Source organism: Heptranchias perlo, unplaced genomic scaffold (assembly GCF_035084215.1).
Source record: "Heptranchias perlo isolate sHepPer1 unplaced genomic scaffold, sHepPer1.hap1 HAP1_SCAFFOLD_50, whole genome shotgun sequence".
NCBI classification, from domain to species: domain Eukaryota; kingdom Metazoa; phylum Chordata; class Chondrichthyes; order Hexanchiformes; family Hexanchidae; genus Heptranchias; species Heptranchias perlo.
In genome coordinates this window covers 5,327,618-5,353,950 of record NW_027139516.1, presented here as the reverse complement: position 1 = coordinate 5,353,950, position 26,333 = coordinate 5,327,618, and the positions used below count along the sequence as shown (strand labels likewise).

The 26,333-nt window shown below is 45.1% G+C and overlaps 1 non-coding gene across 1 annotated transcript; it reads right to left on the bottom strand.

The window, feature by feature from the left end:
- Window positions 1-14,177: 14,177 nt before the first annotated feature.
- On the bottom strand, window positions 14,178-14,250 carry trnam-cau (transfer RNA methionine (anticodon CAU)). The gene has a single exon. It is a non-coding gene; the product is annotated as a tRNA-Met (tRNA).
- Window positions 14,251-26,333: the final 12,083 nt, after the last annotated feature.

The following is a 26,333-nucleotide window of genomic DNA, read 5'->3' as shown; positions in this document are numbered from 1 at the left end:
GCGATACACACGACAAACTCACAGGCAATGACAGCGAAATGGCAGAACTATTAAATAATCACTTTGCTTCAGTATTTACCAGGGAGACTGGTATTGCAGGCATGGCAGTAGAAGAAGAGATCAAAAAATATGTAAAGACATTTAAGATGGAAAGCGGGGAGATAATTGATAAACTAATCAAACTCAGAGAGGAAATTTCCTGTTCGGAGCCTAACCAGAGTTTCAAACCGCTCAGCCACGCTAATTTCCGTATTACTGTTCAGGAGCTCATTTCACAGGGACACGATTACTGCGCTCCATTTAGGGAGGCTCAGTGAAAGGCGGAAATTGATCTATTAATCGAATCATAGAATAAGACAGCGCTATTCGGATACCATTCGGCCCATCGTGCCTGTGCCTGCTCTCTGAAAGAGCTGTCCAGTTAGTCCCACTCGCCTGCTGTTTCCCCACAGCCCTGAAAATGTTTCCATCCAATCGTTTATCCAATTCCCCTTTGAAAACTGTGAGTTAAGAAAAACAATATTGAAAGGGGTGCTGGGGCCTCTGCAGCGTCGATGTAGAGTGTGTGATGATTGAAGTTATCAAGATGGTTGCTTTACACATGGTATGTTGTGCAATCATGCTGAAATACCTTCAATATCCAATACAAATTGAATTGCGAACCTGAAGGACAAACACTGGAAAACAAGTCACGAGTGAACGCAAATCATCTGGGACCCGTTTTCAGTCTCACGGCACTTTAAATAAAGTGAAATAACTTTGCATTGAAAATATTTGGAACTTGCATCTGTGCCTTCACCTGTTACATTTGTAAAAGTTGCTGGCGTCTGAAGATGTGCACGCCTCTGCTCCCTCTATTGAACAAGAAAGGAGGTGTTTGACGATGACGGGACCTGTTGGTTATGAGCTCATCCTTTACATTGAGTGGGTTCGCGTTTTTTAAACGGCGTCAGCTTCAGCCCAGCGGTGAACTTCACAACAAACAAGTTCATCACCGTCTCACCGCGGGCACTGACTGACATGTTTATTGTTATTTCTTTCAGACCAAAATGAATAGTGACCGTGATTTTAAATTTGCACTAAGTGATTTTTAGATAGTCGCCTTTAAATGTTTGAAAGGCGACTCTTAATTTATGATAGTCCGGCCATTTCACCAGCCGTGTTGAAAACAAAACATGTCTCTGCTTTTCGCGTCTTTTTTCGAAAGGCAAAAAATATATTTCCCGTGGCCTCTGAAGGATGGACAAGGACATTACAGAAAGCTGAAGCAAGTTCACCGAGCTTAAATCTTCTGACCACGTTAAAGGCAATGTATACAGATATATATGCAAGTCGTTGCTGTCTGTTTCTGTGGTTCTCTTTCTTCTGTGTGTGTCCATCTGCAGGTCGATTTTGAATCAATACCAGTGTTCGTGTCAGTTTGTTGCATGAAATAAATGAGGGTATCAGGCGCTCCCCTCCCTGGCACTGGGTCGGTCCTGAGTCAGGTTTTAGGCCAAACACCTGTTTCTTTTCTGTGAAAAAGCAATTAAAACCTTCATTCGGGAATTATCCAGTCTCATGTGAGCGGTGAAAGAAACAGTGACCCCGATGTGATGTGAGCACGCAGACTTTTGATCTGGAGTCAGACCTTTGCACCACGCACTCTGAAGACAGGATCCAGGATGTTATTATACACATGAATGTTTCTCAAACACCGTTTCATTTATCCCACCTTGGTTGAATAGATAGGACTTATCAAATTTCTGCCAGGTCCCACCGGGTGTGGGACAGTATTGGAAGCAGCCTTCACCCCCAATATCACGGGTCTTTCATCGCCTGCTCTCAGCGGGCTGCAAGTTATGGACTTTGTTCACATTTAATCAGCAGTGTGAATCGTTAAATATTTATTCATTTTTAATGGGAACAAGGTTTCCGCCCGAAAGGAACTGGGGACCTTTCGCGTGTTAGGCGAACGTGATAACCACGACACTACGGAAACCTGAAGCTTGCAGTCCCGTGTTTGGGACATAACGCCTCAGCCAAGCTGATTTCACAGAGATACATTCACTGCGCTGGACTTCGGAAGGCTGCAGAGAAGGATCGGTGGCGATGGTCAGGCAGGGAATCCCAGAGCATCGCGCCCACACAAACATTTCACTGTTTTTCATGTGCCTGATATCCGACCGCAGTTTGAACTGTAGCGAATCAGGCATGCTCAGATGACATTGTTCACAGAGTGTTTTCTTGTCGCCAAATCACACATTCGAAAACTTGAAACGAGATTACGAGATCGGAGCCATTTAAAGTGCTCCCAGTTACTGCAGATCAGGAATTAAAACCTGGCACCGGCTTCAGGGCGATCAGAATGAGGCAATTAATCCGAAAGTGGGAAGAAAAAGGTGCAATTTTCGTCCATGGGTGGGCTCAAACCACCAAAGTTTTTGGTTAATAACCGAACGCGCTAACCGATTGCGCCACAGAGACCACCCAATGCATGTGTTTGCAAGATACACTAAAGCAGCGTGTCACCTAGCCAAAGTTACATGTTGCAGCCACAGAAATGCAATTGTCCACCATCAGTGTTACTTTTCCAGAAACAAAGGATGGGACATTGTTTGTGGAAACATGGAAACGGTCTGGTCTCGCTCACAGCATCGATATCACCGCCAACCAGCTCTCCTGCAACCGGCGCGCCCACCGGTGCTTTGTCTGTTACTCAGTCGCACTGTGGGAGAACCTTCACCACACTGACTGCAGCGGTTCAAGAAGGCGGCTCACCACCATCTTCTCAAGGGCAATTAGGGATGGGCAATGAATGCCGGCCTCGCCAGCGACGCGGCGCCCACATCCCATGAACAAATAAAGATGAAGTGTTGTGAGCGTTCTTGCGCTCATGTCAGGTTTTGATCCCTGATCTGCAGCAACTGGGAACGCTTTAAATGGCTCCGACCTCTTAATTTCAATTACAGCATCAGAGTAACTGTTCCAGGGGAACATGCCGACTCAGCTGCGTCTTGGCCGCCTGTCTGGTCAGTCCTTTATTTGTCTCCAATTCTGTTTCCCAAAGCGTATCGACAGATTCACAAAGCTTTTTGTCATTTCGGTTCCTTTCGATTTGTCCAGCTCCCGACTGGCAATAATTTGCAAACCTGGTTTCAACCCTCCGCCTTCCATCGTGTCCGGGGATGGGTTATGTGGAGAGACTGGACAAGCTGGGATTGTTCTCCTTCGAGCAAAAAGAGGTGAAGGGGAGATTTAATAGAGGTATTCAAATTATGAGGGGATTTTGATAGAATGGATGGGGAGTAGTTGTTTCCATTGGCAGGAGGGTCGATAACCAGAGGACACAACCTGCATTTATATAGCGCCTTTAACGTAGTAAAACGTCACAAGGTGCTTCACAGGAGCGTTATTAAACAAAACTTGACACTAAGCCACATAAGGAGATATTGGGACAGATGACCAAAAGCTGAGTCGGAGAGTTAGGTTTTAAGGTATGTGTTAAAGGAGAGAGAGGCGGAGAGGTTTAGGGAGGGAATTCCAGAGCTTCGGGCCTCGGCAGCTGAAGGCACGGCCGCCAATGTTGGAGCGATTAAAATCGGGGATGCGCAAGAGGCCAGAATTGGAGGAGCACAGATATTTTTTTTATTTGTTCATGGGATGTGGACGTCGTTGGCGAGGCCGGCATTTAGTGCCCATCCCGAATTGCCCTTTAGAAGGTGGTGTTGAGCCGCCTTCTTGAACCGATGCAGTCCATGTGCTGTTATGTAGTGAGTTCCAGCGACGATGAAGGAACGGCGATATATTTCCAAGTCAGGATGGTGTGTGACTTGGAGGGGAACGTGCAGGTGGTGTTGTTCCCATGTGCCTGCTGCCCTTGTCCTTCTAGGTGGTAGAGGTCGCGGGTTTGTGAGGTGCTGTCGAAGAAGCCTTGGTGAGTTGCTGCAGTGCATCCTGTGGATGGTACACACTGCAGCCACAGTGCGCCAGTGGTGAAGGGAGTCAATGTTTAGGGTGGTGGATGGGGTGCCAATCAAGCGGGCTACTTTGTCTTGGATGGTGTCGAGCTTCTTGAGTGTTGTTGGAGCTGCACTCATCCACTCCTGACTTGTGCCTTGTGAATGGTGGAAAGGCTTTGTGAAGTCAGGAGCTGAGTCACTCGACCCAGAATACCCATGCTCTGACCTGCCCTTGTCGCCACATGATCTGGGAGGGTTGTAGGTTACAGAGGTAGGGTGGGGCGAGGGCCATGGTGGGATTTCAAATCAAGAATGAGAATTTTAAAATCGAGGCGTTCCCGGACAGGAGGTTTGACTGGAACGTCACACCGTCCCCTCCCGTGTTTACTTCCACAAACGTACATTGGGACAGGGCTTGGGCGGATTTTTCTGTGGCTCAACCGGGGCCGCTGAGTCTCCTGCAGTCCCCCCGATCACCAACTCACCCAGTTTGTACATTTAAACCGGAAAAAGTGCCTTGCAAAGGGCAAGAGATGAAGGCAAGGCTGGAACCTTTGACAAAAACATTGATTATCCACCAGCGAGGTTTGTGTACCTGAATCGCTAACTCTTCTTTCAAAGCTTTGACATTCATTGGACGCCACGCGGTACCAACAGACTTGTCTCTTGCACTCACAGTGAAGAGGAGGGCCCTTTTCACTCGCACGCCAGCAATTGTGATATCAAGAAAAAGGTGGCCGAGAAATTCTCCATTTCAGCGAAAATGGAGCGCTGGGGTCCGCTCATGAGTGCAGCATAAAAGTTGAAACTAGCACCCACGATCCTGAGGTGAATGCCTCTACCGACTGAGCTAGCCAAGCCTGAGGAAACTGCTACTTTCTTGTCTGTCGGGCCCATCAATGTGTCAGAATCAAGCACCCGGACGTTTAAGCAACAACTAAGACGGTTCACTCACTTGTCCCAACACCTGCTGTGCCTTAACTTGCTCACCGCTACCAGTAGTTTATTTTGAAATGACGCTTCCCTCCCTGGCACCGCAGAACTAGTGACCAAAGTTCCGTTTATTGTTAAAAAGCATTAATTCCGAAATTATCCAGGCTCCTATGAATGGGAAGATAAATAATAACTTCGACGTGATTTGGACACGCAGCTTTCTGATTTGGCGTTAGATGCACTACCGTTTGCGCCACGAGGTTAACTGATGGCATAGATTATATATGTATCTATATTTATTACATACTTAAATATATATGATTGATGCAGTGTTCCCTTGTGGTTGGGAATAGTTCATTGCACAAAAATAATTCAAGTCTGTGAGACACTTATTGTTCTGTTTAATCACCATTCATACGTTCTGTTACACACTGAAGGAAATGCTAACTTGTTTGCTAACTGACAATTGAAACGTTAATAAATCTTTGTGCTTTGCATTTCATGAACTTTTATCCCTTCCCATTTTACATACTGTATTTTAGGAGTCTGCTTAAAAATGTTTAATGCTTATTATACCAGGAATCCGGTGCAGCCGCTGTTAAATTTAAAAAGGTTTGTATCCCCTTTCACACTTGAAGAAACTCGACCCTGGAGGTTTATGGGGAGCAAATGCCAACAAAATGCTTCCCTCCGAGATCAAATCGGGGACTTTCTGCATGTAACTGGTGAACACGATAACCGCTACACTATGAAAACGACAAACTTTTCGGTCTCAGGTCTGAAGGAAGTATCAAGGGAAAACATGAACTGCTGACTCTCTTTACACTGACTCTTTTCACGAACATTTCATCGATCGAAACTATACAAGTCACAGGGAAAAAATGTCAAAGTCATTAAACTCCCGAATTAGCCCCAAAATCTATCAATCTCAGTTTTGAAATTTTCAATTGACCCCCAACCTCAACAGCTTTTTAGGGGAGAGAGTTCCAGATTTCCACTCCCCTTTGTGTGAAGAAGTGCTTCCTGACATCACCCCTGAACGGCCAAGCTCTAATTTTAAGGTTACACCCCCTTGTTCTGGACTCTCCCCACCAGAGGAAATAGTCTCTATCTGCCCTGTCAAATCCTTAAATCATCTTAAACACCTCAATTAGATCACCCCTTAATATTCTATACTCAAGGGAATGCAAGTCTCGTCTTTGCAACCTGTCCTCAAAATTGCTTATCAAGGATAGCCACCAAAAAGTGTTTTACGATAGCTGGCTCTTGAGTGCATTGTTTTGTATCCGTGGGCTGGTTCATCCAGGGGTTGATTCTCGCTTTGTGGTTATTAATCCAAATATATAAGAGGTCCTGGTTCAAATCCCGGAGAAGCCCTTATTTTACTTTTGATCTTGAACTTCCAAAGACAGAAAAGTACCCAAATCACCCCACATGAGTGAAACAATTCCTATGTTTCATACTATTACCCAACACAACTGCCCAACTTGGTTCTGATGAAATGACATTGACCTGAAAGATTAACTCTGTTTCTCTCTACACAGATGCTGCCTGACCTGCTGAGGGTTTCCAGAATTTTCTCTGTTATCAGAGTATCACTTCCCTCATCACCTAACTTCACTCCTCCACTGGATGTCGCCTTGTGGTGCAAACAGGCTCCTTCCGCACAGCCAGGTGTTCTGCTTTAGACATTAATTATAACTATAACTTTTGAACTTGTTAGTTAAAACATATGGCCTTGCCCATTTACCAGAAAGCAGAATGGTGTTTATCTCTCACCAGTCCAGCCCTTTCCCGCTGCATCAGCTTGGAATGATACGTAGCAATCATACAGATGTCACACCTCTCCTGCTTCCCTGTGAAGCTGGTAAGATGAATCGCACACAATGCTGTCTGACACACATACACAACAGCTCTGACTGATTTAAAGGTCTTGTTATGATGGTCAGAGAATTGTTTATATCAAAATGAGAATTATACTTATGAGTATTATGATATCAGCTACAATCCAAGAGTTTCTGGATTTCAGAATCTACCGGTCTCTATATTAAACATATGCATGCATATAAAATGAAGTAAATCTGTCTTATGATTGTAGTTTCATTCTCCCAACAGAGATTTATACTTCCTTAATTAAGATGCAAAAGCAAAAGGTTAATATTACTTCAATATAAATACTAACACTTTCCTTACAATACAGGTACCCCAAACTAATAGAATACCTCAAACTGATAGAGCTTCTCAAACTAAAACAGTACCTCAAACTAATACAGTACCTCAAACTAATAAAGTACCTCAAACTAATACAGTACCTCAAACAAATACAACACATTCAACTAATACAGTATCTCAAACCGATACAGCACCTGAAACTAATACAATACCTCAAACTAATACAGCATCTCTATCTAATGCAGTACGTCAAACTAATACAGTACCTCAAACAAATACAAAACCTTAAACTATTACAGTACCTCAAGCTGATACAGCAACTGAAACTAATATAATACCTCAAACTAACACAGCATCTCAAAATAATATAGTATCTCTAACTAATACAGTCCCTCAAACTAATACAGCATCTCAAAATAATACAGTAACTCTAACTAATACAATACCTCAAACTAATACAGTACCTCAAACGAAGACAACAATTAATCTAAAATAGCACCTCAAACCGAAACAGAACCTGAAAATAATATAACACCACAAACTACTGCAACACCTCAAACTACTACAACACATCAAACTAATACAGTACCTCAAACGAACAGAGCATCTCAAACTAATAGAGCACCGCAAACTAATAGAGCACCTATAACGAATACAACACCTCAAACTAATACAGCACCTCAAACTAAGGCAGCAACTCAAACGAAGACAGCACCTCAAACTAATAGAGTTCCTCAAACAAATACAGCACCTCAAACTAATAGTGTTCCTCAAACAAATTCAGCACCTCAAACTAATAGTTTTCCTCAAACTGATACAGCACCTCAAACTAAGAGTGTTCCTCAAACTAATCCAGCACCTCAAACTAATAGTGTTCCTCAAACAAATTCAGCACCTCAAACTAATAGTGTTCCTCAAACAAATACAGCACCTCAAACTAATAGTGTTCCTCAAACAAATACAGCACCTCAAACTAATAGTGTTCCTCAAACTAATCCAGCACCTCAAACTAATAGTGTTCCTCAAACTAATCCAGCACCTCAAACGAATAGTGCTCCTCAAACAAATACAGCACCTCAAACTAATAGTGTTCCTCAAACAAATACAGCACCTCAAACTAATAGTGTTCCTCAAACTAATCCAGCATCTCAAACTAATAGTGCTCCTCAAACTAATCCAGCACCTCAAACTAATAGTGTTCCTCAAACAATACTGCACCTCAAACTAATAGTGCTCCTCAAACAAATACAGCATCTCAAACTAATAGTGTTCCTCAAACAAATACAGCACCTCAAACTAATAGTGTTCCTCAAACAAATACAGCACCTCAAACTAATAGTGTTCCTCAAACAAATACAGCACTTCAAACTAATAGTGTTCCTCAAACAAATACAGCACCTCAAACTAATAGTGTTCCTCAAACAAATACAGCACCTCAAACTAATAGTGTTCCTCAAACAAATACAGTACCTCAAACTAATACTGTACCTCAAACAAATACCGCACCTCAAACGAATAGTGTACCTCAAACAAATACAGCACCTCAAACTAATCGTGTTCCTCAAACAAATCCAGCACCTCAAACTAATAGTGTTCCTCAAACAAATACAGCACCTCAAACTAATAGTGTTCCTCAAACAAATACAGCACCTCAAACAAATAGTGTTCCTCAAACAAATACAGCACCTCAAACTAATAGTGTTCCTCAAACAAATACTGCACCTCAAACTAATTGTGTTCCTCAAACTAATACAGCACCTCAAACTAATAGTGTTCCTCAAACAAATACAGCACCTCAAACTAATAGTGTTCCTCAAACAAATACATCACCTCAAACTAATAGTGTTCCTCAAACAAATACAGCACCTCAAACTAATAGTGTTCCTCAAACAAATACAGCACCTCAAACTAATCGTGTTCCTCAAACTAATACAGCACCTCAAACTAATAGTGTTCCTCAAACAAATACAGCACTTCAAACTAATAGTGTTCCTCAAACTAATACAGCACATCAAACTAATAGTGTACCTCAAACAAATACAGCACCTCTAACTAATAGTGTTCCTGAAACAATTGCAGCACCTCAAACTAATAGTGTTCCTCAAACAAATAAAGCACTGCACTTCAAACTAATAGTGTTCCTCAAACAAATACAGCACCTCAAACAAATACTGCACCTCAAACTAATAGTGTTCCTCAAACAAATAAAGCACTTCAAACTAATAGTGTTCCTCAAACAAATACAGCACCTCAAACAAATACAGCACCTCAAACTAATAGTGTTCCTCAAACAAATACAGTACCTCAAACTAATACTGTACCTCAAACAAATACCGCACCTCAAACTAATAGTGTACCTCAAACAAATACAGCACCTCAAACTAATCGTGTTCCTCAAACAAATCCAGCACCTCAAACTAATAGTGTTCCTCAAACAAATACAGCACCTCAAACTAATAGTGTTCCTCAAACAAATACAGCACCTCAAACAAATAGTGTTCCTCAAACAAATACAGCACCTCAAACTAATAGTGTTCCTCAAACAAATACTGCACCTCAAATTAATTGTGTTCCTCAAACAAATACAGCACCTCAAACTAATAGTGTTCCTCAAACAAATACATCACCTCAAACTAATAGTGTTCCTCAAACAAATACAGCACCTCAAACTAATAGTGTTCCTCAAACTAATACAGCACATCAAACTAATTGTGTACCTCAAACAAATACAGCACCTCAAACTAATAGTGTTCCTCAAACAATTACAGCACCTCAAACTAATAGTGTTCCTCAAACAAATACAGCACCTCAAACTAATAGTGTTCCTCAAACAAATACAGCACCTCAAACTAATAGTGTTCCTAAAACAAATACAGCACCTCAAATTAGTAGTGTTCCTCAAACAAATACAGCACCTCAAACTAATAGTGTTCCTCAAACAAATACAGCACCTCAAACTAATAATCTTTCTCAAACAAATACAGCACAGCAAACTAATAGTGTTCCTCAAACAAATACAGCACCTCAAACTAATAGTGTTCCTAAAACAAATACAGCACCTCAAATTAATAGTGTTCCTCAAACAATTCCAGCACCTCAAACTAATACAGTACCCCAAAACTAACCATTAACTGAAATGTCAATGTCCGAACAGGAGAAGCAGGTTGACCTTGACAGGCGGCGGATCTGTTAAGAGGATATTAAGCTGCAGGAGAAAGTCCCGTTCAGGAACTGCAGTTGTATTCAATTAATTTCGAGTCTTTTCTCGACATTAGAGCAGAGAAACACGTGGTGCGTAATATCACCGCAGGACCTTCCATGGTCGGCCTAATTCAGTACAACATCCCCAGTACATTTCGTCTGAAGCTCATCACCAGATGCCTTTCAAGTAACCTTTGCTGATTTGTTGCAGTTCAGTTTGGGTTTGAATAGAGTTGTTTCTTTCCCAGCATAGCTTTATTGGGGCGAGGGGTATTTGAGTTTGTACCGGGCAATTTGTAGCTGTCCATTGCTAATTGATCTTCAATTGACACAATACATTTCAATTAAACTATCACAAAAAGACGGACTATTCCTGCACCCACTCGCCGCCGCCCCCCACTCCCCGCCCCCAATGTTCCAACTTACTCCATTTCTCCATCGCTGCTTCTACCAATCTCTAACTCTGTCTCTAATTATAAATCTGTCCATCGTGCTCTCTTTCTACTAATTTTATGTTTCTTTATCTCTTTCAACTTTATCCATTGTTATTTTGAACTTATTAAAAATCAATATCAATCTCCTTCGACCGATTCGAATGTATCGTTGTCTCTCCACTGCTTTAAATGTATTTTTTCTGTCTATCTATCTTTCTATCCATCTACCTCTCCATTCATCTATCTCTCTATCTATATATCTCTCTATCCATCTATCTCTCTATCCATCTGCCTATCTATCTATCTTTCTATCTATATATCTCTCTATCCATCTATCTCTCTATCCATCTGCCTATCTATCTATCTCTCTATCTATATATCTCTCTATCCATCTATCTATCCATCCATCTATTTAACTACCTACCTATCTATCTCTCTATCAATCTATCTATCCATCTATCTATCTATCCATCCATCAATCTATTCATCTATCTCACTGTCTATCTATCTTTCTATCTATATATCTCTCTGTCTATCCATCCATCTATTTAACTATCTATCTATCTATCTATCTATCTATCTATCTATCTATCTATCTATCTATCTATCTATCTCACTATCCATCTATCTATCCATCTATCTATCTATCTATATATCTCTCTATCCATCTATCTATCCATCCATCTATCTATCTATATATCTCTCTATCCATCTATCTATCCATCCGTCTATCTATATATCTCTCTATCCAACTCTCTCTATCTATACATCTCTCTAGCCATCTATCTATATATCTTCTTACCTATCTATCTATCTCTATCTGTCCATCTATCTATCTATATAGCTATCTATCTGTTTACCTTTATCTCCCTATGTCTCTATATCTGTTTCTCCCTCCACCTGTTTATTGCTCTGTTGTTGTTTCTCTATCGCTTTCTGTCTCTCCTTCTTCATTACTCAAGTTTATCAAATAGCTTTCTAATCTTTATCAAAAAAATGCAATATTAAAGCATGAGCATGAGGTAAATTAGCAAATTACAAGGTGGGGTGGACTCAGTATGTTGGTCTGTGAAGACGTCACCGAGCCCTCTTCCTTCTTCAGGCTGCTGATCACAGAAGTCTCCCTGAGCAGCTTCTGGAAGAAGAAGCGCGATCACTTCTCGTCCTGCTCCACGGAGCGGACTCTGGAACGAAAGATAATCTTTGAGGTCCCTTTAACTGGATGGATCACACCGTGAGATCACAAGGTGAGGCCCCTTTAACTGGACGGTTCACAGCATGAGATCACAGGATGAGGCCCCCTGAACTGGACGTTTCACACCGTGAGATCACAGCATGAGGCCCCTTTAACTGGACGGTTCTTCCCGTGAGATACGGTCTGTATTGCACTGTATTGCTTCGAAATTGTGAAATTTAGTTTTAACTCTGTGTATTCTTAAATTTTATGCAGTAATGTATGTTTTGTAATAAAAAAAATTCGCAGAAACTTTCGAATCAAACGGGAATCAAACCTCCACACGTTATCCATTGCTCCGTTGGCCCAGTTTTCAAAAAGCATGCAGTAACTCACACTCCCACAGCGCTGGAGAATGAGCAGTTACCGAGTCAGTCTCGGTCATGCCCACGCGATTCCACGAGTCCGGAAGTGTCAAAAGGTGCACGGTGAACAATCACCAAAGAGAGAGACATGAGCTGCTTCCTTTCGATCGCTCAGCTTGTCGAGCGGAGAACTATAGTACAATTAACAGATCAAAGTTTGCTGGTTCGAAGTAATAAACGTGCTTTTGGAGTAAGTAGCTCTAGGCCATTCTCTTAACTTTACAGGCAGCCGACAGCTTAACATGTTGGCGCTGAGGCACAGGAGACCACTTTTCCTTTGTCAAACCTTAAAGCTTTCTGTGTCTTTCAGAACACGGCTGTTTTGCTCGAGCATTTGCCTCTGCTCACCAGCAGGGAGTGCCTTTGAGCAACAACACGTCAAACCGCTTTCAGGCAAAAACGTCTTCGATCAGTCAGACAGACAGGGCTCTCGCTGCTCCCTCAAGCTCGGGGCCGCTGTTCCTTTCCTGAGATCTCGTCTACCTTCCGCAGGCTCGGGCTCTTCTCAGCATCATTCACGATTACTGTGGCTTTCCGTTCTGCTGTTGCTCACTTGCTGATGTCCGATACTTCCGATTGGAGCAAAGTATTGATTGTCGTCAGGGAGGGGGCCAACCCAAGGCGAGATTTCTCTGCTGATCGTGGAACTGCTTGGAGGCGAGTGCGAAACAACGACTGAGAAGGGCATTGAATAAAGGGGGCAGTAGCAACATGGATACAGAATCGGCTAAGGGTCAGGAAACAGAGTAGTGGTGAACGGTTGTTTTTCGGACTGGAGGGAGATGGACAGTGGTGTTCCCCAGTGGTCGGTGCTGGGACCACTGTTTATCTTGGTATATATTAATGACTTGAACTTGGGTGTACAGGGCACAACTTCAAAATTTGCAGATGACACCAAACTTGTAAGGGTAATGAACAGTGAGGAGGATAGTGATAGACTTCAGGAGAATATATACAGACTGGTTGCATGGGCGGACACATGGCAAATGGCACTTAACGAAGAAAAATGAGAATTGATGCATTTCGGTAGGAAGAACGAGGAGAGGCAATATAAAGAAGAGGCCACAACTCTAACAGTGATACAGGAACAGAGAAATCTAGGGGTACATGTGCAAATATCATTGAAAGAGGCAGGCCAGGTTGAGAAAGCGGTTAAAAAAGCATACGGGATCCTGGGCTTTATAAATAGAGGCAGAGAGTACTAAAGTATGGAAGTCATGATGAAGCTTTAGAAAACATTGGTTCAGCCACAACTGAAATATTGTGTCCACTTCTGGGCGCCGCACTTTCGGAAGGATATGAAGGCGTTAAAGAGGGTGCAGAAGAGATTTACTCAAATAATTCTAGGGATGAGGGACTTTAGTTACGTGGATAGACTGGAGAAGCTGGAGATTTGAGAGATATTTTCAAAACCATGAAGGGTTTAGACAGAGTATATAGAGAGAAATCGTTCCCATTTGCAGAAGGGTGAAGGACCAGAGTACATAGATTTAAGGTGATTGTGAAAAGCACCAAAGATGACATCAGGAAAACCGATGTGGCGGTGGAGTGGGACCAGCTGGATTGCTCTTGCATAGAGCTGGTGTGGTCTCGATGGGCAGAATGGCCTCCTTCCGTGATGTAATCTTTCTATGATTCAAGTCGAGTGCTCGTTGAACATGTGAAAGATAGCAGGATAGATTATTGCATTCTCCACTCACCTTTTGACTTGGGTCAATTGTCCAGAAACAAAAGTGGCGTCAGTTTTCAGCGAGCCCATGGTCCATGTACTTCTTAAGCTTCACTGCTTGCTATGGTACAGAGAGGTCAAGGGGCAGCAAATCTTTTTGTGTGCTGCAGGAAGCAAAAATTCTTGATTTTGGTCTTGAGCAAAGATGGGAAAAAAAAAGCATAAAGATGCCTTCTCTGAGGATTGAACTCAGGACCTTCAGATTATGAGACTGACGCGCTGCCTGCTGCGCTAAGAAGGCACTTGATGCATAAATCTCCAGGCAGCTCTATCAAGTAGGACAGTTTGCAAGGTGTAAAATCATAAACTAATCGGCAGTTTGCAAAAACTCTCATTCCAGGTGGAAATCGAACCAACAATCTTCTGAATTTTGGTCAGACACGTTCCCCATTGCTCGACTGGCCAAAGGTGTGTTGAGTAAATCGGAGCTCACACTCTCACAGCGCTGCGGTATGAGCAGGTACCGAGTCAGTCTCGGTCATGCCCACGCGACTCCCCGAGTCCGGGAGTGTCAAAAGGCACACGGTGAACAATCACCAAAGAGAGGGACCTTTGCTGCTTCCCTTCGACAGCTCAGCTGGTCGTGTGGAAAACTTGTAGAGATTAAAACTTGAAAGCAAAATCACTCTTAAATCGTTGGTTTAATTCTGGCTCAAAATAACGAACGTGCTTTCTGAGTAAGCGGTATTGAGCTCAAGGCCGCTTTCTTAACTTTACGGACTGCTCACTGCTTGAAATGTTGGCGCTTTTCCTTTCTCAAACCTTCAAGCTGTTTTGATCGAGCATTTGCCAATGCTCACCAGCAGGGAGCGCGTTTGAGCAACAACACGTCAAACCGGACTCACTTTCAGGCAAAAAATACTTTTGTCAGTCTTTCGGACAGGTCTCTCGCTGATCAAAGGAGTGCCGTTGAGCAGCATTTTTTTAATTTTCAAAATATACATTATTTCATAAAATTTAATGATACGTAAAGTTCAGGGTTAAAGTTCGCAATTTCAATTCAAAACAATACAAAACAGATCGCACACACTATGATCCCATTATTTCAATACAATACACAGTGTATGTCTTACAATACATTCTGTATAATAAAAGGTGCGATGGGTTTACACGGTGCTCTTTCCCCATAGAGCCCTTGTATAGGCCGCACCGTGCCTCAGTGCATCCCGCAGCACATTTCCCTGGACCTTGGAGTGTGTCAGTCGGCAACACTCGCTCGTGGACCGCTCCTTCAGCTGGGAGACCAGAAGGTTTCGGGAGGCCCAAAGGGCCTCCTTCACCGAGTTGATGGCCTTCCAGCAGCTGTTGATATCTGTCTCGGTGTCGGTCCCGGGGAACAGCCCGTAGAGCACAGCGTCTTGTGTTACCGAGGTGTTGGGGATGAATGGGGACAGAGGCCAATGCATCTCTCTCCACTTATTCTGCGTGAAGGACCAGTCCATCAGGAGACGGGCGATGGTCTCATCCCCGTTGCAGCCTTGAAGGCAGCTCGAGGTGGTGCTGAGAATTTGTCCATGTTGGAATGACCGCACTGGGAGCGCGGATCTCACCACCATCCAGACCACATCCTGGTGCCTGTCGGTCAGTTCCGGCGACGAGATGTTCTGCCAAATCGCATCGACCGTCTGGTCGGGGATCTGCCCGATCGGATTCACCCTCTCCTTTTCCTGCAGGACCCCCAGAACGTTCCTCGTCGACCACTGTCTGATGGCCTTGTGGTCGAAGTGGTTCCTCCTCAGGAAATTCTCCAGCTGGGACAGGTTATGGGGGCAGTCCAGCTGGACGGGACGTCCTCCGTCTCCTCAGACAGCATGACCAGACCCAGTTTTCTCAATGTTTTGGACAGGTAGAAACTCAGCACGTAGAGACACTTGGTGTTTGTGTACCGGGGCTCTGCACACATTCTGAGGCAGCCACACACAAAGGTGGCCATCATTATCAGGGCAGCATTGGAGACACTTCTGCCCCCTTTGTCTGGAGGTTTGTACATGGTGTCCCTGTGGGCGCGTTCTACCTTGGACCTCCAGAAAAAGTGGAAGATAGCTCGGGTGACTGTGGTGACGGAGTTGGGGGGAATGGGCCAGACCTGGGCCACGGAGAGCAAAACCGCGAGTACCTCACACCTTATCAACAGATTCCTGCCCGTTATTGAGAGAGACAGCGTCCCCCCAACATACCAAGCTTCTGTTTCGCCTTGGCGAACCGCTCCTCCCATTTCTTGGTGGAGGCCTGGGGCCCCCTGAACCAGCTCGCAAGTACCATCAGTTAGTCGGACCTGACGGTGAAGGGGACAAAGGATCGGGTCTCCCACCTGCCATAGAACATGGCCTCACCCTTACGATAGTTCACTCTGGACACCGAGGCCAGTTCGAAACGATCGCAGATGCCCATCAATCTGTGGACCGACTGCTGATCGGAGCAAAAGACAGTGACGTCATCCATGTACAGGGAGGCCGTAATCTGAGAGCCTCCGCTGCCTGGGATCGTCATCCCCCTGATACTTGTGTCCTTCCTGACGGACGGGGCAAACGGCTCGATACCACATATGAACAAGACCATGGAGAGAGGACAGCCCTGCCTGACTCCAAATCTGATCAGAAAACTCTCCGACTCCAGCCCATTGATTAGGACTGCGCTATGAATGTCCACATAGAGCAGTCAGGTCCAATTGGACATTTCCTCCCCAAAGCCCATTTTGGACAGCACATTCATCATGTATGTGTGGGATATTCTGTCAAAGGCCTTGTCCTAGTCCGGGCTGATGAGGCAGGTGTTCACCCCCCTTTCCTACATGTAGACGATCGTATACCTGGACAGTACCAGGCTATCAGAGACTTTCTGCCGGGTACAGTACAGGTCTGATCCGGGTGGATCACCTGCTCCAGAGCGGACTCGAGCCTGTTGGCGATGGCCTTCGACAGAATCTTGTAGTTGACATTTAGCAAGGAAATGGGTCGCCAATTTCTGATTTCCCCCTCTCCCTCTTCTGCTTGTAGATGACAGTGATGATGCCTTTCCTCATGGACTCTGAAATGCTGCCTGCCAGAAGCATACCCCCGTACACATCCAGTAGCTCTTGGCCAGTCCAATCACACAGAGCCGAGCACAACTCAACCGGTAAGCCATCGCTCCCCGGAGTTCTACTCTTCTCCAAAGACCGGACGGCCTTTGTCAGCTTCTCCAAGGTCAATTGCCGATCCAGGCGCTCCTGTTCGCTGTCCTCTAAGACCTCCGTAATAGACGACAGGAAGGATTGAGAGGCCTTGCTGTCTCTGGGCTTTGCGTCATACAGCCCGGCATATAAAGATTTGTTGATCCTCAGTATGTCGGTCTGTAAAGGCGTCACCGAGCCGTCTTCCTCCTTCAGGCTGCTGATCACCAGAGGTCTCTCTGTGCAGCTTCTGGACGAAGAAACGCGAACACTTCTCGCCCTGCTGCACGGAGTGGACTCTGGACCGAAAGGTGATCTTCGAGGCCTCGGAGGTGAAGATCGAGACTTGCTGGCCCTTCAACTCCCTGAGTCCTTTCCCGACATCGATCCCCATCGACTGCAGCTGGAGCAGATCCTGCATGCTTTTCTGGATCTGGGACAATTTCCTCTGTCTCTCTCTCGTCCCTTTAACTGGACGGGTCAAACCGTGAGATCAGAGGGTGAGGCCCCTTTAACTGGACATGTCAAACCGTGAGATCAGAGGGTGAGGCTCATTTAACTGGACGGGTCAAACCGTGAGATCAGAGGGTGAAGCCTCTTTAACTGGACGGCTCACACCGTGAGATCATAGCGTGCGGCCCCTTAAACTGGAGGTGTCACACCGTGAGATCACAGGGTGAAGCCTCTGGAACCGGACGGGTCACATGGTGAGATCTCAGGGTGAGACTGCTTTAACTGGACGAGTCACAACGTCAGATCTCAGGGTGAGGTCCATTAAACTGGACGAGTCACAACGTTAGATCTCAGGGTGAGGCCCCTTTAACTGAATGGGTCACACCGTGAGATCTCAGGGTGAGACCGCTTGAACTGGATGTGTCACACCGTGAGATCATGAGGTGAAGTCCCTTTAGCTGGATGTGTCACAACGTTAGATCTCAGGATGAGGCCCCTTTAACCGGACGGGTCACACCGTGAGATGACAGGGTGATGCCCCTTTAAATGGACAGGTCACACCGAGCGATATTAGGGAAAGGCTCTTTGATTCCAGGTGGCATTTCCTAGCTCGGCTAATTTAAATATGTGAGGTGGTGAGAGTGTTGGAGAAATGAAGGCTTGAGATGGCAGAATCACAGGGTCTCAGCAGCAGTGGGACCAGGAGTGTGCTTTTTAACTGGTGCAGGGAAACAGCAGTGGGAACGGAAATCACAAAATCACAAGAGACTTAGAGGTCCGTGTGTGTGGATCATCAACATATCATGGACAGGTACAGAAAAGAATCAATAAAGGCGAATGGAATGCTGGCCTTTATATCTAGAGGACCAGAGTACGATGGGGTCGAAGTTATGCTGCAACTATACAAAGCCCTCGTTAGACCACACCTGGAGTACTGTGTTCAGTTGTGGGTACCACACTTCAGGAAGGACATATTGCCTTTGCGAGTGCAACGCAGATTTCCTCGAATGTTACCTGGACACTGAGGGGGAAAATTGGATAGGAACTGTTTTTGGGCGGGTGCAGCACGATCCGCTATTACCCCGCGCCCAATGGTCCCTGCGCAGGCAGGACGAGATTTTCGTCAGCCCTGAGGACTCACCTGCAATCTGCGTTGGCAATCAGCGGTGAACGAGGATTCCATGCAATTCGCACTTTCCACCAGCAGGGGGAAGCTCCTATCTTTTAAAGGCAGGCTGTCTGTTGGAAATCTCTTAAAGGTAGCTGGTACCTTTTACTTGCTGAATATAACAGCCTGCTGTCTGCAAGGAGTATGAACGGAGATCAGACATCGCACACATAAAGCACAGATGCGGATCCCATCCCTATTTTTAAGTACTGATGAGTTAATTAAAAATAGTAAATAAAGGTTGCCCACCAGTAAATCCCACATCCTCCAATCTGCAGGCCAGACCTCACCAATCTGCCGACCTGAGACTCCGTGCACCAAGGTTCTCTGCTGATGCACCAGAGGCCTTGGTGTAAGAGGTGGACTGAAGGAGGGACATCCTATATCCGCAGTGGGCAAGAGGTCCTCCAGACATACACCCAAAAGGTAGTGGGAGGCAGTAGGGGATGAGGTCAATGCCAGGTGCACAGTATCATGAACATGGATGCAGTACAGGAAGAAGTTCAATACTTTGACATGAGTGGTCAAGATGAGTGAGGTCAACTGTCAAGTGGCGCCTCCTACCAACAACACCACGAGCCGCATCCATTGCTCCACGCACTACACCTCCCATCACCCACATACCAACTAACTCTTTCCTTCAGTACTCAACCATCTCACCCTTACACATTACCACCGTTGCAAGCAGCACACCCACAACTCACAGGCCACACACACTGGTAGCTATTCAACCATGATATGAACATCACCCAGGCACACGTCCCGCTTTCTTGCAGGAGAAGCTTTCACACATGAGGAGGCAGCAAGTGGCGGTGGCATTTTGCCCCTCAAGCCTTTTCCACCATTCGATCAGATCAGTGTGGACCTGTGACCTAATTCCATATCCCCGCGTTAGCCTCATATCCCTTAATACCCTTGGTTCACAGAAATCTATCAATCTCAGATTTAGAATTCTCGATTGAGCTCGCATCAACTGCCATTTACAAAAGAGCGTTGCAAACTTCTCCCACCCTTTGTGCGTAGAAGCATTTCCTAACTTCATTCCTGCAAGTCCTGGCTCTAAATGTTAGGCCAAGTCCCCGCGTCCTAGCTGAGGTACTAAATGAGTACTTTGCACCTGTCGTTACCAAGGAAGAAGAAAACTCACAGAAAAAAAGAGGTCGTTGTGATACTGGATAGACTAAAAATTGATAGAGGAACGACTAGAAAGGCTGGCTGTACTTAAATAAATATGTCACCCGGTCCGGCTGGGATGCATCCAAGATTGCTGAGGGAAGTAAGGGTGGAAATTGCAGAGGTTCTGGCCATAATCTTCCAATCATCCTTAGATATGGGGGTGGTGCCCGAGGGCCGGAGAATTGCAAATGTTACACCCTTATTCAAAAAAGGGTGGAAGGATACACCCGTCAACTACAGGCCAGTCAGTTTAACCTCGGTTGTGGGGAAGCTTTTAGAAACGATAATCCGGGACAAAATTAATAGTCCCTTACACAATTGTTGATTAATAAAGGAAAGCCAGCACGAATTTGTTAATGGCAAATCGAGTTTAACTAACTTGACTGAGTTTTTTGATGAGGTAACAGAGGGTTGATGAGCGCAATGCAGTTGATGTGTATATGGACTTTCAAAATTTGTTTGATAATGTTCCACATAATAGGCTTGTCAGCAGAATTGAAGCCCAAGGAATTAAAGGGGCAGTGGGAGCATGGATACGAAATTGGCTAAGTGACAGTAAACAGACAATTGTAGTGAACGGTTGTTTTTCTGACTGGAGGAATTGTTCCCCAGGGGTCAGTATTAAGACCATTGCATTTCTTGATATACATTAATGACTTGGACTTGAGTGTGCAGTGCACAATTTCAAAATTTGCAGATGGTTCAAAAATTGGAATTGTAGTGAACAGTGAGGAGGATAGTGGTGGACTTCAAGAGGACATAGACAGGCTGGTGGAATGGGCGGACACATGGCAGATTTAGATTACAGCTTAATTGTACGCGAACATCTATCCAATAGCGATCATAGCATGGTCGAGTTCAATGTAGTGTTTGAAAGGACAAAAAGTGAGTCAGCTGCTAAGATTCTTGACTTGGGTAAGGCCGACTTCAATGAGATGAGACAGAGACTGTCCACAGTAAACTGGGCAAATCTGCTAATGGGTAAAACGCCTGATGATCAGTGGGAAATGTTTAAAGAAACATTTAACGTGATTCAGAATCGGTTTATACCCCTGAACTCTACTTGCGAAAAAAAAACAGCCATGGACAAATAAAGAGGTAAGGGATAGTATTATACATAATGAAAGGGCATACAAAAAGGCAAAACATGGCACAGATCCTGGCGAATGGGAAAGATACAAAGATCAACAAAGGGTCACAAAACAGATAGTAAGAGCTACAAAAAGAGAGCATGAAAATAAACTTGCAAGGGACATCAAAACCAATACGAAGAACTTTTATCGTTATATTAGGAAAAAGAGGGTGGTCAGGAGCAGTGTTGACCCCTTAAAAACTGAAAGTGGGGATATCATCATTGACAATGGGGAAATGGCGGCATGTTGAACGATTACTTTGCGTCAGTATTTACAGTAGAAAAAGAGGATAGCATGCTGGAAATCCCAAGAAAACTAATATTGAATCGGGGACAGGGACTCGATAAAATTAACATAAGTAAAGCAACAGTAATGAAGAATATAATAGCACTAAAGAGTGACAAATCCCCAGGACCAGATGGTTTGCATCCCAGGGTTTTAAAGGAAGTAGGTGAGCACATTGCAGATGCCCTAAATATAATCTTTCAAAATTCTCTAGATTCAGAAACGGTCCCTCTAGATTGGAAAATTGCACATGTCACTCCGCTTTATAAGAAAGGAAAGAGAGGGAAACCGAGGAATTATAGACCAGTTAGCCTAACATCTGTTGTGGGGAAAATGCTGGAGTTTATAATTAAGGGTTAGGGTGACTGAACACCTCGATAATTTTCAGTTAATCAGCGAGAGCCAGCATGGATTTGTGAAAGGTAGTTCATGCCTGATAAACCTGTTTGAATTTTTTGAAGAGGTGACTAAAGTAGTGGACAGGGGAATGTCAATGGATGTTATGTATATGGACTTCCAGAAGGCATTTGATAAGGTCCCACATAAGAGACTGTTAGCTAAGATAGAAGACCATGGAATAGAGGGAAAAGTAGGGACTTGGTTAGAAAGTTGGCTGAGCTAAAGGCGACAGAGAGTAGGGATAATGGGAAGGTACTCACATTGGCAGGATGTGACTCGTGGAGTCCCGCAGGGATCTGTCTTGGGGCCTCAGTCATTCACAATATTTATTAACGACTTAGATCAAGGCATAGAAAGTCTCATATCTAAGTTTGCCGATGACACAAAGATTGGTGGCATTGTAAGCAGTGTAGATGAAAACATAAAATTACAAAGGGATATAGATAGATTAGGTGAATGGGCAAAACTGTGGAAAATGGAATTCAATGCTGACAAATGTGAGGTAATCCACTTTGGATCAAAAAAGGATAGAACAGAGTACATTCTAAATGGAAAACAGTTAAAAAGAGTGGACGTCCAAAGGGACCAAGGGGTTCAGATGAATAGCTCATTGAAGTGTCATGAACAGGTGCAGAAAATAATCAAGAAGGCTAATGGAATGCTGGCCTTAAAATCTAGAGGACGAGAGTACAAGGGGGCAGAAGTTATGCTGCAGCTATACAAAACCCTGGTTAGACTGCACGTGGAGTACAATGAGCAATTGTGGGCACCGCACCTTCAGAAGGACATATAGGCCTTGGAGGGAGTGCAGCGTAGGTTTACTAGAATGATACCCGGACTTGAAGGGTTAATTTACGAGGAGAACTTACACAAATTGGGGTTGTATTCTCTGGAGTTTCGAAGGTTAAGGGGTGATCTGATCGAAGATGACAAGATATTAAGGGGAACAGATAGGGTGGATAAAGAGAAACTATTTCCGCTGGTTGGGGATTGGAGGAGTAGGGGGCACAGTCTAAAAATTAGAGCCAGACCTTTCAGGAGAGAGATTATAAAACATTTCTGCACACAAAGCGTGTTAGAAATTTGAAACTCTCTTCCACAAACAACAATTGATACGAGCTCAATTGCTACATTTAAATCTGAGATAGATCGATTTTTGGCAACCAAAGGTATTAAGGGATATGGGCCAAAGGCAGGTACATGGAGTTAGATCACAGATCAGCCATGATCTTATCAAATGGCGGAGCAGGCAAGAGGGGCTGAATGTCCTACTCCTGTTCCTATGTTCCCATGAAATTAGCGCAGAGAAGTGCATTGTCGAATGGGCAGTATCGAGGAAGTTCTGCACTGTCGGAGTGTCAGGAGTGAAGGAGCGATGTACTGTCGAAGGCTTTATAAATACAGACATGGAGTACAAAAGAAAGGGATTTATGTGGAACCTTTATAAAACACTGGTTCGACAACAACTGGAGTATTGTGTCCAATTCTGGGCACCACACTTTAGGAAGGATGTGAAGAAGATGGAGAGGGTGCAGAAAAGATTTACTATAATGGTTCCAGGATGCGGGACTTCAGTTACGTGGAGAGTCTGGAGAAGCTGAGGTTGTTCTCCTTAGAGCAGAGAAGATTAAGAGGTGATTTGATAGAAGCGTTCAAAATCATTTCAGGTGATTGACAAAATAACAAAAGGTGACATGAGGAAAATCTTTTTTACGCAGCGAGTGGTTATGATCTGGAATGCGCTGATTGAAAGGGTGGTGGAAGCAGATTCAATCATGGCTTTCAAAAAGGAATTGGATATAAACTTGAAGTGAAAATCTTTACAGCGCTATGGGGTAAAGCGGGGGATTGGGACTATCTGGATTGCTCTTACAAAGAGCAGGCACGGGCTCGAGAGGCCGAATTGCCTCCTCCTGTGTTGTAACAATTCTATGATTCTCTGATTTTGAAGTGTAGTCATTGTGGTAATGTTGGAAATGCTGCAGCCAATGTGTACACAGCAAGATCCCACATACTGCAATGAGATGAATGACTAGAAAATCGGTTTTCGGATGTTCTTTGAGGGATACATATTTCCCAGTACAACGGGAAGAACTCGCCTGCACTTTATCGAATTGTGCCGTGGGAACTTTTACATCTACCTGGGAAGGCAAATGGGGCTTCGGTTTAACGTCTCGTCTGCAAGGTGGCATCCACAACAGTGCAGCACTTCCTCAATACTACCCGTTCGACAGTACAGCGCTCCTTCACTACTGACCCTCCGACAGTGCAGAACTTCCTCGATACTGCCCATTCGACAATGCAGCGCTGCCTCACTACTGACCATCTGACAGTGCTGCGTTGCCTCATTACTGCCCCTCCGACAGCGCAGCACACCCTCCGTACTGCCCCTCCGACAGCGCAGCACACCCTCCGTACTGCCCCTCTGACAGTGCAGCACTCCCTCCGTACTGCCCCTCTGACAGTGCAGCACTCCCTCCGTACTGCCCCTCTGACAGTGCAGCACACCCTCCGTACTGCCCCTCTGACAGTGCAGCACTCCCTCCGTACTGTCCCTCTGACAGTGCAGCACTCCCTCCGTACTGCCCCTTCGACAGTGCAGCACTCCCTCCGTACTGCCCCTCTGACAGTGAAGCACACCCTCCGTACTGCCCCTCCGGCAGTGCAGCACTCCCTCACTACTGACCCTACGACAGTGTAGCATTCCTGCAGTACTGACCCTCTGACAGTGCAGCACTCCATCCATACAGCCCCTCCGACAATGCACCTCCCTTAGTACTGACCCTGCGACAGTGCAACACTCCCACAGTCCTGACACTCCGAGAGCACTGCGCTCCCTCAGTACTAATCTTCCACCAGTACTGTGTTCCCTTAGTCCAGCACTCCATCAATACTGCCCCTCCGACAGTGCAGCACTCCCTCAGTACTGACACTCCGACAGTACAGTACTCCCTCACTACTGGCCCCCCGACAGTGCAGCACTCCCTCATTACTGACCCTCCGACAGTACAGAGCTCCCTCAGAATGGCACTGTAGTGTCTGCCCGGATTATGTGTTCAAGTCTCTGGAGTTGGACTTGAATTCATAACCTTCTAACTCAGAGGCGAGACTGCGACCACTGAGCCACGTCTGACACCTGAAAGGGGGAGAGGCAGATGGAGGTGCTCAGGTTGTGTTTTCTGAAATGTGGATATGGCTGAAGGCACGGCTGTCAAAAGTTTGGCAATAGACTGCGGATGCACAAGCGACCACAGGTTGAGGAGCAGAGTGTTTGGGAGGGGCTGTCAGACTAGAGGGGTTACAGAGATAGGGAGGGGTGAAGCCCTGATGAATTTAAATGACGGTGTGCGGATATATCACAGTGTGCTGAGAGTTCGGTAAGTGTGGGAGTTTAAGGGTTAATCTCTTTAAATCTAGTGCATATTGCTTCAACTGTTTAAGGTCAATTTAAAAGTTTAAATTTCTAAGTTTCTGTCAGGCTTCAGCAGAGAGCTGCTGTAGCAAGTTAATTGGTTAGCTAGATTCAACTGGTACCTGTAGGTGGGGCAGGCCTGACTCATCTGAGTCTCAACTGTAGAAATACAGGGGCCTGTCAGTGCGGACAGCACGGTGTGCGGATATATCACAGTGTGCTGAGAGTTCGGTAAGTGTGGGAGTTTGGTGAAGTGGGGGAAGGAGGTGCTGCTTTGCCTTGCTTTTCCAAACTATTCCTGCAGAGCGGTAGTGGACCTGAGAGTAGAAGACTGAGATTGTGGAATAAAAGCAGCAGCAGACCTGCACCAAGAGACAACTACTGTGCGACATCACAGGGACTTAACTCCTGGACCTAAGATAAATAAGAAGCAAAAATTAATCCAAGTGGGACGTCACCAAGGAAGAGGTAAGTGATTGGCTGGTGAGTATTTTCCTGCTGAATTTGTCTCAGGTTAGAGTTTGTGGATTCTCGGGTCTCTGTTGTGTAGTGGGGGACTGCTGTTCAGCAAGGGCCCTTGAGTATACATTTTAATTGAAGTGAAATTGGTGGGATTCATTTAATTTGAATTAATTAGTTAAAGGGTAAGTCATGTCAGGACAGCCCAGCCCCGTGTTATGCTCTTCCTGCTCTATGTGGGAAATCAGGGACCCTTCCGGTGTCCCTGACGACCATGTGTGCGGGAAATGAGTCCAGCTGCAGCTACTGACAAACCGCATTGCGGCACTGGAGCTGCGGATGGATTCATTATGGAGCATTCGCGATGCTGAGAACGTCGTGGATAGCACGTTTAGTGAGATGGTCACACCGCAGGTAAAGGTTGTACAGGCAGGAAGTAATTGGGTGACCACCAGGCAGAGTAAGAGGAGCAGGCAGGCAGTGCAGGGGTCCCTGTGGCCGTCCCCCTCTCAAACAAATATACCGCTTCGGGTATTGTTGAGTGGGATGACTTATCAGGGGAAGGCAGCAGCAGCCAACTTCCTGGCACCAGGGGTAGCTCTGCTGCACAGGCTGGGAGGAAAAAGAGTGGAAGAGCGATATTGGTAGGGGATTCTATCGTAAGGGGAACAGACAGGCGTTTCTGTGG